This window comes from Panthera tigris, chromosome C2 (assembly GCF_018350195.1).
Source record: "Panthera tigris isolate Pti1 chromosome C2, P.tigris_Pti1_mat1.1, whole genome shotgun sequence".
In the NCBI taxonomy this organism is placed as follows: Eukaryota; Metazoa; Chordata; class Mammalia; order Carnivora; family Felidae; genus Panthera; species Panthera tigris.
In genome coordinates this window covers 4,454,177-4,471,144 of record NC_056668.1, presented here as the reverse complement: position 1 = coordinate 4,471,144, position 16,968 = coordinate 4,454,177, and the positions used below count along the sequence as shown (strand labels likewise).

Sequence of the window (16,968 nt, the reverse complement as noted above, 5' to 3'; positions counted from 1 at the left end):
AGAGGCCAACACGGGGCTCGATCTCACGAATCCGCGAGATCATAATCTGAGCCCATGTCAAGCATTGGACACTTAACCAGCTGAGCCACCCAGGCGCCACAACAGGGGCCCGTCTTAGCGAACTTCGCACAAAAATAGAAATTCCGGACCCCCTCGAATGCTGTCACAGGGGATTCGGCCCACGTATGGAAGAAATCTGTCAGCCAGTTCCATCAAGCTGCAGAGTGTCATCGTTCGCTATTTTGTTCAGAAATCACTCCCGTCGTTAGAAAAGCAAATAAGGGAGAGCCACCGGAGGGCGACAGAGAGGCCGCACCTGTGTGGAGAGGCATCCCCAGCAATGAAGCAGATAAAATGTTCTTTCTGATCCATGAGGATTCCTGGGGACTCCAGGTGACAGGCACAGAAACTGGCGTCTGTGTCACCCGCTCCCTTTAGACGGCCGCATCCTTCCTGGTGGCCCAGCACATCCTGAGATGGCCCTCCTCGCGTCCCTGCCTGTGGTGTGCTGGCCGCCCCGTTACGCAGGAGCTGCCCTCCATTTGTCTTGCCTGAGAGATGGGAGGGTTGGGTGGCCGATGGGATCCTCTCGCGGCCCCCAGCCCAACACCACACGCTGCTGCCCCAGGCAGGTCCCAGCTCTTCAATGCGGTTACGGCTCAGATCGACGACTCTCATTTTCGGAAAATTAAGGTGTTTAATCAGGACCTCGGAAAGTTAGGAGAAGAAGTCATAAGGCAGAACGAGACCTGCTTCTACAACAAAATCAGGGAGGAGTTTAAAAACTGGGTTCTCACACTTACAGCCAATACCCCAAACGGCAAGTCCTAGGACGAGGCTCCGCCTAAACACGGCGTCATGTTTACCAAGACCAGAAGCTACTTCTGGCACATAAGAAGCGTGCAGACAGATGAACATGCCCACGCGAGAGACCACGGGGCCCCTTAGGCTTTCCTACAACTGCTTCCCAGCCACCAACGTGGAGCCCCGCCCGCACCAGGAGACAATTCCACCGCCTCCAACTTTCTCTGGCTTCTTCGTTTTGAGGCTGGACAGTTCGACTTAGTTCTCTTCCCTTCTTGTCTTCACCCCTAGTGCACGACCGACCAAAGAGGTCAGTGGTTTCGTATGTGCTGCCGAAGCGAGCACACGGGTCAGTGGTTTGATAAGAGTGTCCCTGCTTTGCCTGGGGAAGTTCCAACTTTCATTCTGCTGTAGCCCTGATGCCAGGAGGGTGTTTGTGTGTGTGTGTGTGTGTGTGTGTGTGTGCGCGCACGCGTGCATTGTATCTTTGTTTTAGCACGTAATAAAACCAGCACTCTTCGTGTCTGGATGTGCCCTCAGGAGATCTGCAAGTGCTATAATAATAGGTTTCTGTTTCCATTGAACGAATCCAGCGCTTTCTACCAGTTACAAACACTCAGCTTCTCTCTCAGGGTGAATACCCTCAACTGAAATGTATTTTCATAGAATAACAATTTGGTTTCCTAAAAGTCAGTTTTCCTTGGGGCGTCTGGGTGGCTCAGTCAGTTAGGCATCCTACTCTTGATCTCAGCTCAGGTCTTGATCTCAGGGTCGTGAGTTCAAGCCCCACATTGGGCTCCACACTGGGCACGCAATCTACTTGAAAATTTAAAAAAAAAAGTCAGTTTTCTTTAAATTAGCATTATCAGATCATAAATTTTTTCTCATTATGAAAAAAAACCTCCGTTCGGGGCACCTGGGTGGCTTAGTCCGTTAAGTGTCCAACTTCAGCTCAGGTCATGATCTCATGGTTTGGGGGTTCGAGCCCCGTGTGTTGACAGCTCAGAGCCTGGAGCCTGCTTTGGATTCTGTGTTTCCCTCTCTCTCTGTCCCTTCCCTGCTCATGCTCTCTCTCTCTCTCTCAAAAATAAATAAACATTAAAAAATTTTTTAAAGAAAGAAAAGAAAAAAATCTCCATTTAGAAACATTGCCTTAGGGTACAGTGGGTAAGCCAGACTTAAATTTAAAAAAGTTCCTATCTTTAAAATGTCTGGGGAATTTATAGAATTCACCACGGTGGTTTGTTTGGTATTGCAGTTAGAAATATTATCCACGGGGGCGCCTGGGTGGCTCAGTCGGTTGAGCGTCCGACTTCGGCTCAGGTCATGATCTCACAGTTCGTGAGTTCGAGCCCCGCGTCAGGCTCTGTGCTGACAGCTCGGGGCCTGGAGCCTGCTTCAGAGGCTGTGTATGTCTCTCTCTCTGCCCCTCCCCTGCTCACACTCTGTATCTCTATCTCTCAAAAATAAATAAATATTAAAAAAAAATTTTTTTAAGTTGAGGCCAAGGTTATAGCTGCGGGCTTGCTGGGCTGGCCGCTCCAGGAGCACCTGCTGTTTTGCACCTGCTGAGGACTTAGTTCGTGCTCCCCGGGAGAGATGGAAGGAAGCACCCGGCCGAGTTCTCATTTCTGCATTACCTTCTGCAGCACAGGGTGATGTAGGCTTAGTGCTGATCCTCTGAATACATGACTGTGCCTGCTGTCTGACCCGTTCTTTGAATCTTTACTACAAAGACCGAATTGTCCACTAGTCCTATTCCAAAATCTTTATAAGTTGGACTTAAACACACTGCCACAGCTGTGTGGGTTTCCCCTTCAACAACTCTGATCCCCCTCTCAGTAATGGGGTGCCAGGGATGTCCAGCTTCCTTCTGCGCTCTAGATAAAAACCCTCTTCTGCCCAGGCCTGGGTCGGTGGGTCTGAATCTCATTCCACAACTCAGGTGAGCAGGAAAAAGGATTTCTGCCATTTTCCCACAACAACTGACTCAACTGACTGTCTTTTATCTCTTTGGCCAGTTGGTAAAAATGATACCTGACTTATGACCGCTCCACCGTTCCTAGGGGCTGTGTCTGACCCCCCGGGTGCCTCACCAGGGGTTGGGGGACAGGCCCTGTCCTGGATCATCATTTCTCCAGGCTGGAGAGGAGGCCCCACGGCAGTGGAGAGGGCAGGACCTGCAAAGGACAGAGGACAGGACGGATGAGGACAGCAGCATGGGCTGCCGAGGGCCTTCTTAAAGTCACCATGTAAAATGCCAGGCCTTCTCTGACTTGAATTGTGTTTAATTCCATCTCAACACAATAGTGCCTCCTACGATGTTTAAACAAGGGCGAGAAAAGAAGGAACATGTTTCTCTTTCTTATCCAACCAGGACAAAGTTGAAGACATGAAAACGAAACAAGCAGAGGCAGCAGAAAATCGGGTCCGACTTCAGTTTGGAATATGGAACAGCTGGTTTTGTCAAGACCAGATTTACCGCGTGGTTCTGAACAGAGTCCGGGAAGAGGTTTTTAACCCAGTGGGCAATCCTGTGCAGGACCTTGAGTAGAAAAGGTCTTTCTCAAATGATCGGTCTTTGACTTCGCCCATCACTGAGATCGAGTTGTGCGCGTGAGTGCGTATTTCTTGGTGAGCGTGTAGGTCAGTGCCACGGGTGTTTGCCCAGCAGATGCCGGGCGCTCTGATTGACAGTTGTGTCACTGAGAGAAGGTGGGAGGGGCCACTACTGTGTATTAAATCCCTTCTGCAGTGATAAATACTCACATATTATCTCAGTTATAGTTTAACAGTAACCCTGTCAAGGGACTTTTAATTAATTTGGGAATCAGGCTTTTATTTTCTTTATTAAAAATTTTTTTTAAAGTTTATTTATATTTGAGAGAGAGAGCGAGAATGAGAGAGAGCAGGGGAGGGGCAGAGAGAGAGGGAAAGGGAGAGAGATTCCCAAGCAGGCTCTGAGCGGTCAGCACAGAGCCCGACACAGGGGCTTGAACTCACAAACTGTGAGATCATGGCCTGAGCCGAAGTCTGAAGCTTAACTGACTGAGCCCCCCCCAGGTGCCCCAGAATCAGGTTTTTGATGCGGCAAAGCATTTACTCAAAACCAGTTCCAACCGCAGAATTCTTTATATTTCATGCTATGCATCTATTACCAAGCCACTATTATTGGAATTCAGCAAAATACAACCAGCACTAACTTTACTCGTTATAATTTGGTTTTCCTTGAGGTTCAGAAGGCACTCAGGTCTGGAGCAGCCTCGAACTCACTGACTCCACAAGACAGGAAAGAAAAACCCTTTCCCTAGATCCCGTAGCCCCGTCACCTCCAAGGTTTCCAACCCTCTGCCCACGCGGGGTGCATAGAACGGAAGGTGGCTTTTAACCCGCAAAGAAGCCCAACTCTGGAAGCCTTTTCTTCATCAGAATAGAAAGTAGTTACCCAGATGTGGGGCCCAGCTGCCAGGCAAACTGGGCATCCCTGTGAAGAGAGGGAACGAGGTGAGCCTTGAAGCACATCCTGATCAGCTCCCAGGAGGGGCCAGGGGATCTAGGGGCCCAGAGGTCTCTCATGGGGGTGGAGGAGGGGGAGGAGCTCCTGTGAAGGCTGGGATGTCCAGAACGTGCTATGGGTTTGCCAGCTTACAGGGTGGGTTCATAGTGCCAGAGGGAATGCCTGATCCTAGAGTTCGGGGCAGCACAGAGAGCGCCTTGCCGTGGTTGGATGCTGACCACTGGAGTGGGGTGGACGGGGCCACCGGGACCTCTCGAGGCAACTATCCACTCATCCGAGAATCCCAAGGCTTCCCTGCAAGCACAGGCCGAGACCCCTCCGGCTGACCCTTCTTCCTCCCTCTTCCAGGAAACCAGCAAACGTCTGGCCAAGCAGATCCCATTCGTAATTCAATATTTGATGCTGCAGCAAACGGGCACTCGCTTACAGAAAGCCACGATGCAGATACTACAGGAGACAGACCACTATTCCCGGCTGCTTCAGGAACCCAGCGATGCCTCCACCGAGAGGAGATTCCTTAAGGAGAAAACTGACCGGCTCACGCTCTCCGGAAATCATCCAGTTAAAGGGCGCGGATGCACAAAAGGGCAGCAATGCTTTGGGGTGTTTCCCGCCGTGCATTCACCGTGAGATGGCCCACGAAGTGGCTCCGCATCTGGGACCGCACTCTGTCGCCTTCCCTGTCCACCTTCGCTGGATTGCACGCAGCACCAGAGTTTGGGTCTGACAGGCACTCACGCCCGGGGCGGTCCCCTCTGCCGGGAGAGATGGCTCTCCGGGCCTTGGGCCCCACAGCTCCCCAGTTACGGGGTTCTCAAATACTGCTCTCTTTCTTTGTTAATTCATCTTCCCCACCATCAGATTATAAGACCCCAGAGTGGGGAGGTCCGTATCATATTCTTCTTTGGTATTTCCGGGATCTTACATGGCACCTGTTACCTAGTAGCTGCTTAATGAATGACATCTTGTTGAACAAATGCATGATGAGGGTGACCGGCTGCTATGGCTTAGCTCCAGACTTTGGTCGTTTGAGACGGTGTCCCTGAGCTGGTCACTCTCAGAGGAATCTGGCTGTGCCACCTGCTCCCCACTGTTGACCACGGTCGTGTTTACAACCCCCAGGAGAAACGAGCCGGCGTGATACTGATTGTCATCTGTCCTGTTTCTCTGGCTGCGATGAGCTCCCATTGCTATGTGAAGCCCTGAAGAGAAGTTTTATAAGGAAAAAAAATGTTTTTTTAAATGTTTACTTATTTTTGAGAGAGACAGAGGGTGAGCAGGGGAGGGGCAGAGAGAGGGAGACCCGGACTCCGAAGCAGGCTCCAGGCTCTGAGCTGTCAGCACAGAGCCCGACGTGGGGCTTGAACCCACGAACCGCGAGATCGTGACCTGAACCCAAGTTGGACGTTCAACCGTCTGAGCCCCCCAGGCACACAGAAAAATACATGTTTTTAAAAAATGTCGAGCTTCCTACCAGTGGTCATCTCTAGATTGGAGGATTACGGCTAATTTTATTTTCTTCGTCACGCTAAGCAATAGTTAATTTCAGGGGAATTTTAGGAACATTAAGTGAAACCATTTCTATGAGCTACCTGTCCCCAAATCCAGCGACTCTTCCCGCTCATCAAACACCTCTCTTCTGTACTCTCTAGGTCCGTAGAGGCTTCGGGGGTTAGCCCTTGAACGTGGCTTCTGAAGAGGTAGCCCACCACACCTGGCTTCCCAGCAGGTCGGAGCGTGGGGCTGAGTGCGGGGCCCACGTTCCCATCGGAATAAGCTCACGGCGACCACAAGCACCTCAAGACCTCCGCAGCTTACCACGACCCAGCCGTGCCCCTCGCTCACATCACGGATGTCCTAGGCCGACTGGCAGGGTTCTGAGCCACACTGTCCCTGGGCCACCAGCATCCTTCTACCTCATGGCCCCACCATCGCCGGCTCCTTCGAGTCCCCACCAGACCCTCTGCATCTGACCAGCAGGTGAGGAACGGGAGAGTGTAGAGGATGTGTAGAGGACTGCAAGGCAGGCTGGGAAATGTGGTCCAGCTGAGCCAACAGGGGAGACCGGCTTTGCCTGTTGCCACACCCGCCCCTACATCCGTGGGGGACCTTCGTTGCACAAAACACGGGAGTAAAGGAACAGGCGTGTTCTCTGCTCTCCCTTCTTATCCCGGGGTCACTCACTCACACACACAGGCACACATGTGCACACACGTACGTTTCCTCCTGCAATGCGCCTGTGGGCTGGCGTTTTGTTCCTAACAAGTGCGGAAATAGAGGAAGACCACCCAAGGGGGAAGGAGCAAAGGTATTTAGCGAGAGCTGATGACGACGAGGAGGAGGAGGTCAGCCAGCGTCGCTCAGGGGTTTGGGCAAAGCCTCACAGGCAGGGAGAAGGCTCCGTGTGAGCACTGGGTGGGGGCTGAGGGCAGCGAGCTAGAGGCAGACGTCCCCTGTGGCTGGTTAGGCATATATATTCGGCTTTCTCTGGTGGGTCCTAAATCAGAAATAGGGACACAATTTGAGGGAAGCTGTCAGTTATTCAGCAAACCCTGGTCACCTGGGGGCGAGTCGCTGTAGAGGTTGTTGCTTCACTTTCGAGATCGTGGGTAGGAAACGGTCTGCCTTCTGCAAGTCTGACTTCCAGGAGGCTGGCCCCTGGGGCCGGTTACAGCAGAGAACAGATTGTTGCAAGAGCTCTGTTTTTACGGATGGTCTGGCCGCCGTGTGAGTATAGTCCGTCTCTCAGACTTTTCCCTTCTCTGGCCCTGGTGCTGCAGGACTGCCCCGGCAGGTGACACATGCTGTAACCCCAGTCTGGGCTGACGGTGCACGGATCCACAACCCCGTCTTTACACCCCCCCCCCCCGATGCTCCTCACAGGGGCGGCAGTGAGGGGGGTGGTGTTCCCTTCCATCAACGCCGCAGTGATGAGGCCGAAGGGTATTCATGAAGAGGTATCACCCGGTGGGATAAACAAATCCGGATTCCCCCATCTTGTTTCTACCCCTGGTCGGGGGGAGGGCCTCCAATGCCCCTTTGGTCATGCTCAGTGACATGGTGTGTGGGTTATCTATTGTCACCTCACAAATTATCCCAAGTTTTACCCCCAAAATTTCCTCTCTCGGTTTCTTCAGATCAAGAATTCACATGGGCCCTGGCAGGTGCCTCTGGCTGTGCGTGTGTGTGTGTGTGGGGGTGGGGGGGTGGGGGGAGGTCTCACAGAGCTGGTCCAGCTTCTGTGGTGGGCTGCATAACGGCCCCCCAAATAGCCAGGCTCTAATCCCTGGTGCCGGCAATAGCGATGTGGACCCATACAAACTCTCTGCCCATGAGAGGCTCCATGATGAGGCTCCATTTCACTTTCTAACCAATGAGCTCTCAAACCAGGCCAGCATCTGTAATTGTTTCACAAGCAGTCGTTCATCACATCCTGTAGAACGACTGGCCTTCGACCACAAAACTGCTGACAGAACTTTAGGAAGAGCAAAGAGTTAACTAATGCAGGCCAGGAACAGTTTGTGTTGACAGCACCCCACTTTCTAGGCTATGAAACACTGAGCCTGGTTGCAGGCAGAGAAGAATCGATTAGGCGGTGATTGAAAACTGCTCAGCTGGTTAGCACGGAATTAACAGGTTTTCTCTCTTCTCTGGTTTATCTAAATAGGAGATTCTTCTTCTTTCTCATAAAACCCCCCTTGCTTTCCCCACCCAAGCGGGACACTTTTTCTGGTCACTCTGGGATCGGTGCTCTCGCAGGTGTCATTCTGAGACCCCAGATAAGGCTCTTGTTTTCTCTTAGTTTCACCCTCCTTCCTCTGGTGTCAGGTTCTTTAAATGGAGAAAGGGGTCTTTGTAGGTCTGGGCACACTACAGACTGAGACTGGAAGGTGACCCTGGGTTGTCCCTGTGGGCCCCAGACGCCATCACAGGTGTCCTCATGAGAGGGAGGCAAAGCAAAGAAGGAGCAGATCGGAAGGGACCACCCTGCCAGCTCTGGAGGTGGAGGAAGGGGCCACGAGCTAAAGAGAGCAAGGAACACAGCTCTCGAAGCTGGACAAGGCGAGCAGAAGGATTCTGTCCAGAGTCTCTTGAGGGAGCATGACCCCGTCAACACCATGACCTTAGCCCCGTGAAACTGGCCTTGGGCTTGTGGCCTCAGAATTGTAAGAGAGTTTCTGTTGTTGTAAGCCACTGTGTTTGTGGCAATTTGTTATAGCAGCTGCAGGAAACTGATACGGGCTCCAAGCTCACTCTCCTGTCTGTGGACAGGCCTCAGGCCCTGGGTGGCCTTTGGCCAAAGACATCATTTCTTTGCCACGTCGCATGCTGGGACTTTACCACAACATGGCAACCCACATGGACGGTCTATAGGATTATCAGGATCAGGATGGCATTTTGTAAATAGAATTGAATGACTTTTTTTTAAGGTTGCCCAAGTGAGTGTGAAGACAGGTAGTGTGGCAACGACTCTTCAATGCACGCGCCTGTTTCCATCATGGCACCTGGGGCACCTGGCACACGGCGGGTGCTGTTTTGAGGCAATGAGTGATGGCTGGCGGGTGACTGTAGTGACAACAGAAAGAACAGGATGGCTCATGAAAGCGTGGAAAGGGATTTCCATTTCTCACTAGCTGTGTGATTTGGGCCAAGAACCCACCTCTCTGAGCCCCCATTTCCTAGCTGACTGATTTTTTTCTATAGACCACGTGTGTAAAGAAATTGGCTTGCTATCTTACGGGGGGCGGGAGGTCAATATCCGGGGAATGCTCCACAGCCACAAGGTGGCATTTTTAACAAAGGTATTGTGTTGGGGGTCTCTCCATTTCCTACACCATATACCGGCCACCGAAGCAAGCACCCCACTTTCTAGACTATGAAACACTGAGCCTGGTTGCAGGCAGAGGAGGAAGGAGGCGGCCTGGGGTGGAATTTGAGAATTAGGGGGAATTCTCCAGTGGTTGTGCCAGTTCCCATAAGCTCCCTGGGAAAGGTCCTGGGAGGGCAGGTCACAGCGCTATTTCCTCCTTTATCTGAAAGATAAGCTTTCACAGAGCGCTGATCACCAGGCGAATGCCAGAGAAGACAGCTGGCTGTATCCCGGGAAAAGGCTAGGCCACCAGCCTTCCCGTGGTTACAGGCTGGGTGGGCCACACGACACCAAGCCGGGGCCCAGGGCCACCAACCAGCTCAGCTTCGCCAGACTTTTCAGTTTCTATCTCCTCTGGCACGGAGAGGGCCGCGGAGAAGGCAAAATCGGACCCTGGCCTTAAGGACCAAATAAATAGCAACCTTGCAGGCTCCAGGTTCTCACGCTTTAACTGCAAACGAATCATCTGGAGAACCCTCTTGAAACTCAGATGGATTCAGTGATCTTGAGGTGGCCCTCGACCCTGCAGGTCTGACAAGCTTCCAGGTGAAGCCAGTGTTGCTGGGCCCTCCTTTGAGAAGCACCGATCCATGGCAAGGGTCTATGGAGGAGAAAACAAAAACGGGGCCAGGGACCACGTACCCTGGACTCCGCGCTCCGGGCCGCACAGAAGGGACGCCGCGCGGGAGCGCACTGCTCTGCCCCCGAGCAAGGACGGCGTCAGAGGTGGGCGCGGCGACCTCTGCGGTTCGGGGGCCGCCTCACGTGCGCCGGCCCAACCCCAACCTCCTCTCCGTCACCGTCACCGTCCCCTCCCCATCTCCCTCCCCCGGCACCGCCAGAACCGTGTCCAGGCTGCGCTGGGCCTTCGAGAGGCACCCCAGCCGGAGAGCCTCCACCGGTCCCACCCCGTTCGCCCGTCCGCCCGTCCGCCCCGCCTCCGGCTCGGTTCCCTCCACCTCCCTCACCGCCCTCACCGCCTGGGTTTCAGCTCCCTCCTGGTCTCTGCTTTCCTCCCCTGGCACCGCCCCTCCGCCTCCGGCACCGCCCCTCCGCCTCAGACCCCGCCCCTTCGCCTCCGGCACCGCGCCTCCGGCTCCGCCCCCCAGGCACCGCGCCTCCGGCTCCGCCCCCCTGGCACCGCCCCTCCGCCTCCGGCACCGCCCCTCCGCCTCAGACTCCGCCCCTTCGCCTCCGGCACCGCGCCTCCGGCTCCGCCCCCCTGGCACCGCCCCTCCGCCACCGCCCCTCCGCCTCAGACTCCGCCCCTTCGCCTCCGGCACCGCGCCTCCGGCTCCGCCCCCCAGGCACGGCGCCTCCGGCTCCGCCCCCCTGGCACCGCCCCTCCGCCTCCGGCACCGCCCCTCCGCCTCAGACTCCGCCCCTTCGCCTCCGGCACCGCGCCTCCGGCTCCGCCCCCCTGGCACCGCCCCTCCGCCACCGCCCCTCCGCCTCAGACTCCGCCCCTTCGCCTCTGGCACCGCGACTCCGGCTCCGCCCCCCAGGCGCCGCGCCTCCGGCTCCGCCCCCCTGGCACCGCCCCTCCGCCTCCGGCACCGCCCACCCCCGCCTCTCTCTCTGTCTCTTTCTAGTTCCTGGAATCTTAGAGTCTCCCTCTTCACTTCCTTTTTTGGGAACCAAGAAGGAGAAAAGAAACTGAAACTGAACCTGAGTTGACTGGGAAACGGAAGATCAGGGAGGAGATGCTCAGGGTAATTCGCCAGAGGTCGTCTGAGGACCGGGTCTGCAAGATCAGAGCCGGTTCTCAGACTCACCATTCATTCGTTTATTAGTTCATTCTAGAAACATCCGTTGAAATGCTATGTGCCACGAACTCTGCTAGGTCCCAAGGACAACAGCAACACTTCGGGCCCGGAGCTGCCCTGTGGACAACCTGGGGGCAGAAATGGGCGTTCACAGAGGTCAAGGCTGTGTGCTGACACTATGCTAGGTGGGTGGGTGCGGGTGGGAGGGAACAGGGGGGCGCCCGGGAAGCAAGTCCGCCGGGTCTGGGGAAGGATGGCCGGAGGCTGTGACCTGGAAAGCAGCCCAGTGTGCAGGGAGGGGTAGGAGGAGGAGCATCCCTGAGCCGAAGGAGTTCTGTGTAGTGAGCAAGGTGTTACAAGAAGCAGTGGGGGTGGGGCTGAGCCAGGCGAGGCTAGGTCTGGCACACCGAGCTGAGCAGTTGGGACTACCCCACCCACCCCACCCCTGCAGTGGGCGACCCCGCAGCATTTAAGCAGGGTGCTGTCCACTCCCCGCAGGGAGTCGAGGACATGCACTGGATTGGAGGTAGGGGGCGATGGCGTGGAAGCTTTCTGTCACAGCTTTCCATGAGCACCAGCTCTCCTCCGCGGGCCCGGGGCCAGGCTGGCAGCTGGAGAGAGGGCTGGACAAGGACCAGAGGGATCTGGAGCTCCCTGGGCACCCTGGGCTGCGCTGGCAGCAGGGGGTGGGGTCAGTGTGACTGTTTGCCTACTACTATGCTCCCTTGTGGATGCTGTGTTTTTGCCAGATTATTTTTGTGCACAGGAGACAGTAGTAAGAGGGCAGGGCCAGCTGTGCCATGGTGGCAGCCCCAGGAGCTGAGGGCGAGCCGGGATGAAGGACCCAGGCTTGAAAGGAGCTCCCAGGGGCAGCTGCATAGACAGAGAACATCACAGTTGGGACTTGGCAGGGCAGGAGAATGTCTCCGGGAGCCTAGGGGGAAGGACAGGCCACCAGAATTGCCGGCCGCGTTTAGGGATGTCTGACTAGGGTGCTGATCCTGAAGGCTAATTCTCAAAGGCTCAGGGTTTGACACTTACTTCAGAGAATGTAATCAGTGTTTCTTTGGTGGAGAAGGAATCGTCAGCAATTCAGGGGGAAGGCTGTGAGCTTCTGGAGGACAGGAGCTGGATCTTGTTGATTTTAGGATGGTGGGGGAAGATTCTAGAGCGCAGGGAGTGAAACCTTAGACTGTGATCTTAGCTCTCCCACTTCCTGGCTGCTTCCTAGTTAGGGCACCCAACGGTGGCCTAATTCCTTGGTCTCTGTCTTCTCGTGTGTCACATGGGAGTGATAACCGTACTCCTCTCATAGGATGGTTGTGAAGGTGACTTATTCTCACAGGCTGACACGTAGCACATACTTCCACGGTGCACATGAGTTGTTATTTTATTATTTCCGAATTTCACCCCTAACAAGCCCCTGGGCTCTTCAGGGAAGTTCATATAAGGAGCCAATTAGAAACAGCGAGGTACCAACATCTCAGACCAGGAGTCAGTGGAGTCATGAGAGGGAGGCTCCTGGAGCGTCCGGGCGCCAGTGTAAGTAGCCGCTCGCGCCACCGAGAGCGCGCGCGCGAGCGGCTCCTTACATTTGGCACACCAGACACGCCACTCACCTTCGCCTAGCCCTGGCCCTGGCGTTGGCTGGTTCCACTTGGTTTTCGCTTTCGCCCGTGGCGCTTTCTGGTTTTATTCCTCAACAAGGGGGGCTGGGGAGAGCCTCCCGTGGTTTGAAAAAGTCGCATCCCTCCTCGCAGTGAAGTCTTGTGTCTCTGCCTGGCTGCTCTCGCTTTTCCGTGTACGGATGGCACATTCCCTCCTCCATCCTGCTCACAGCCCATCAGGAAAGGGTGTCACTCTTCCTCCTAGTGAGAAAGGCACTGAGGCCCAGAGGTGATGAGTGGCTGGACAAACGTTCCTCGCTAATTACGGGGAGAGTATGTGTCTCCCAGCAGGCCACCCTGGATGGGGCTGCCGGGACCCAGCAATGGACCCTGCAGAACAAGGGGACTTCAGCCAGAGAGTTGTATTGTGGGGCCTCCTCCCCTTCTCGGGGTGAGCCACGCTGAATTTGTTTCCATCTAGGCTTGGCCGACCCCAGGACTTGGAGCTGGGGTGGGTTCTGGGTCTTTGGACGGAGTGGGGGCGACCCTTCCTAATCACAGTTTTGGGGAGCTTGTTGTCCGGGACTCTGAGCTGAGCTAAGGAGAATGGAGGTAGGTGGCCAGCCCCTTCCAAAAGGATATGTCACTCTCCATCTACAGAGGGCCACTCTGGAGGCTGCTTGACCTCAGCCTCCACTTTCCACCCATTTCTCTCCTGGAGAAATCAGGTGAGCCCAACTCCAGAGAGGGCTCCAGGAGGACGAGGAGGAAGATGGTGTGGGTCCGGCGAAAATGAATAAAGGGAAACTCACGAAAGTGGACTTGGCTGCTAGCTGGGGAGGTTGGGGGGGGGGCATCACTCCGGGTCAATGACAGGAAGAGTCATCAATCACAGACCCAGCGGAAGACTCCCCGGAGGACAGAGCCATCAGTTGGGGGAGGGCGCCTAGCGGGGAGACACGTGTGCGCCGCATCTCCTACCGGAAAGCCCCGCCCCTGCAGCTCAGCCAAGGACAAACTGCCATCACCCCAATGCCTGCTCTTCTCCAACAGTCTTTCGTTCAAAACAACTCCTCCCCGGGCACCTGGATGTCTCAGTGGGTCGAGCATCAGCACTCGATCTCAGCTCAGCTCATGATCTCATGGTTCATGATTCAAGCCCCACGTTGGACTCGGGCGCTGACAGCAGCAGAGTCTGCTTCAGATTCTCTCTCTCCCCTCTCTGCTCCTCTGCGCTCTCCCTCTCTCTGTCTCAAGATAAACTTAAAGTAAAGAAATAAACATTAAAAAAAACCAAAACGTCCCAACTTCCTCCAACTTCTCCGTAAAATGACTCGCGTGTGGTTTTGCCACAGCTTGCTTGTCCCAATTTGCAATTCTCTACTGTTCCCAAATAAACCCATCTTTTGGTGGTAAAATAACCTTTATTTTTACGGTTAATAGCTGTCTGCATGGGGAAGGGGAAGTTGGCCATTGGCAGAGCGCTTGGGAATTCCTGCTGGTGCCGGAATGATCCCTGTGAACCGCTAGCAGGAATTCAGACGCCCAATTATCGGTGCCAGTTATAAGAGGGTTGGGAAGGAAGACCAGGCTTAAGGGAATGGGCGTGTCTAGGTTCAAGGCTGCATTCTGCTCCGGGTGGCTCAAGGCCAGTAGGGCAGCGGTTCTCAGACTGCTCTCGGAGCGGTGGGGGGCTTCCTGGGCCCTGCACTTGAGTTTCTGGGTCAGCAGGTCTGGGCCCCAGAATCTGCATTTCCTCCCAGCTTGCAGAGACACGAACGCGCGGGCCTGGGATGGGGCTGGGCGCGCGGAGCCCCGGGAGGAGTTGCGGCAGCCGACAGGCACCGGGCAGGGGTGGGGGGAGTGGGGAGAGGCGGTGGGGGGTGATGGGTTCGGTTTCCTTTCTGCACCAGGCGGATCTAGCTCCCTCGCATCCCCTGAGTTTCGTTTCTCCTCGGAGGCGGGGACGACGAGAGCGAGGGGGCGGAGCGGGCGCTGCATAAAAGCCGGGAGGCGGCGGCGGCGGCGGCGGCGAGGGGCCCTGGCAGCTGCGCGGGGACAGGTGAGGGTCGCGTTCCTGGATAGCAGCACCTTCTTGCAAGCTGGGGGGCTGGGGTGGGAGGGCTGGGTGCAGAGACAAGCTCTCTGGACGCATGGGGGAGCAGAAGCTGGTCATAGTGAGGACGGTGATGATGGTGATGGTGACGGTGACAGTGACGATGATGATGGAAATACTGGCTGGGCTCAGAGCCCGCTTGATTCTGCTTCTGACCAACAGGCTGCTAAGACTCCTGGATGACTTATCAGAAACAGCCCGCCCCCCCACCCCCCGCACCTCGAGGACTTTTCTGCTTGAGGAGGTGGGCCCGTGGAGGGCAGGGGGGCCAAGGGGGTCTCCCAGGGGGCCAGTCTCCCAAGGGGGTCTCCCAGGGGTGTGCACTGAGAAAGTTTCACGTTCAGTGCTGGGCGCCCTCCAAGCCCACCCCGAAGGTGGCCCATGGCTTGTATCAGTTTATATTTCCTGCTATCGACCTTAAAAATAAAACAGTGTGTTCTTTGATCAGCAAACGTGGGCTTCTTCAGGAATAGCAGCGATCTGGAATCCGGGACGCGCAAGCCATGGCAAAACCATAGGCAAGTCCAACAAAGGACAGGAACAGTGCTTTCTGGAAGGGGCTTGGGGAGGGTTGTTTTGAACCTAGTCCACCGGAGAAATGCAAGAGGTCATGGCGATGGCAGGTTCTTGGCGGCTGAGTGGCAGGGGTGGCGGTTTCCCGTAGGAGATGACGTACCCGCCTGTCCCTGTGGGGGGGGGGGGGCTATAATTGATGATTGTCTCCGGTCGGGGTCTGTTACTGACAATTCTTCCTATGATTGAGGAGAAATGGTACAGCCTCCGCCTTCTGGCCTCCCCACTACTTTAGTAATTTTATTGGTTTTCACATTGCTGGGGAGTGAAAACCAGACAAGTCCACAGTGGGAGTGCGCAGACCAGGGGGGTCTGCACTATCCTGCAGAATTCAGGGAGGTTAGGGTGGAGGGTCCCCGCTAGGGGGCGTCCTGAGTGGACGAGCAGCCGGGTAGGAAGGAGGGGCAAGGAGGGAGGGGCCCGGCATCTGGGGAAGTGCCCCGCCCAACGTACCCCCCCCCCCGACCCAGGGAATGGGGGGCTGCCCAGGGACCCGCTTCTCAGCTGCTAGCGCAGCGGGGTGGGACTGAGCAGGGGACAGGCTAGTTTTGAGGGAGTTAAGACCGTCCTGGGGGCTGACGGAGGGAGCCAGGCTCGGAGACACCTGCACTCCACCCCGCGTGACCGCCCGAGCTGTGCATGTGGGGGCTCTTGGAATCATTTGGTCAAATTTAAATCAGGTGGTTGTCAGAAGCAGGCTCAAGTGATGCTAACCCCTAGCGGTCAGTCCCAAACGGCTCCTCGAATGTCTAGCCGTGTCATTTTCCCACTTTGGAACAGAGCTGCTGGCCGGGAACCCCTGTCATGTGGACAGGATGCCCCCTGCCCCTCCATTTCCTTCTTGGCTTCCCTCTCCCCACCTCCCGGTACTGAGCTCCCTCCGGGTGGTTTGGTAGAGAGCATTAGGTCTAAAGAGCACAATGTTCTCCCTTTCCACCATAAAAATGTAAGACTCCCAAGAGAAAACGTGAGTGTAAGTCCTACGAGGATTATTTTAAAAACTGGACTCAATTGTGTTGGGCAAGTGGCAGACTGCCCGGGTCAGGGGTTCAGCAGGACGCAACAGGTGGGTGGTTCTTATTAGGGGTTGGGAGACCTCTGTGAGGTCTGGGCTGGAGGAAGCTTTCCCACAAGGATAGCGACCCACGGGACCGCCCTTGGATGGTGCCCCCACCCTCTGCTGCAGAGACTCTCCAGGGATGCCGCTGGTGGGTAGTGTCCGGGTCTGGAAGCCACCCTCTGAAATCCAAAGTGCAGGGGCAGCCAGACAGCCTCGTCCGAGAACAGGGGGGGCCTGAGTGTCCACAGACCCGCCCTGGGCAGTTTCTCTATCCCCTGCCCCAACCTGGGCAGTGAGGGAAGAGCCCATCCTGACCGCTGGCAGGGGTGGGGGGAGGAAGATGAAAGCGGAGAGGGGTTCCGGGTGATGTGCCTACCTCAGAGAGCAGCCCACAGTCTTGTCTTAAACACACAGTGTGGGTTAGACGTTTTAGGAGCAGACGCGGGCTGAGAGCGTGACTCCACCATGGCCACAACTGGCAACTGCATTCGGTTCGGTTTGACGGCCGGGTGCCGAGTGTAACTGATAAGTAAGAAACGGGCTTTAATTCCTGAGATTGTCCTGCCCCTGAACTCCAAACTGATCTTCAAAGATCATCTATGAAAGGTACAAACATTTAAGATGCACAGATAAGATTTTGTGTCCAAGGAATGTC

General features: G+C 55.5%; 1 protein-coding gene across 2 annotated transcripts in view; it reads left to right on the top strand.

Annotated features, from left to right (window-relative positions):
- Positions 1-14,513: 14,513 nt before the first annotated feature.
- The window catches only part of MX1 (MX dynamin like GTPase 1), a 28,085-nt gene continuing 25,630 nt past the window's right edge, over positions 14,514-16,968 (top strand). Inside the window, exon 1 of one of the 2 annotated variants that reach the window (XM_042956493.1) lies at positions 14,514-14,626. The gene's annotated coding sequence lies outside the window, so the exon portion shown is untranslated. The remainder of the gene's footprint in view (positions 14,627-16,968) is intronic. The other variant, XM_042956494.1, reaches the window with a different exon arrangement.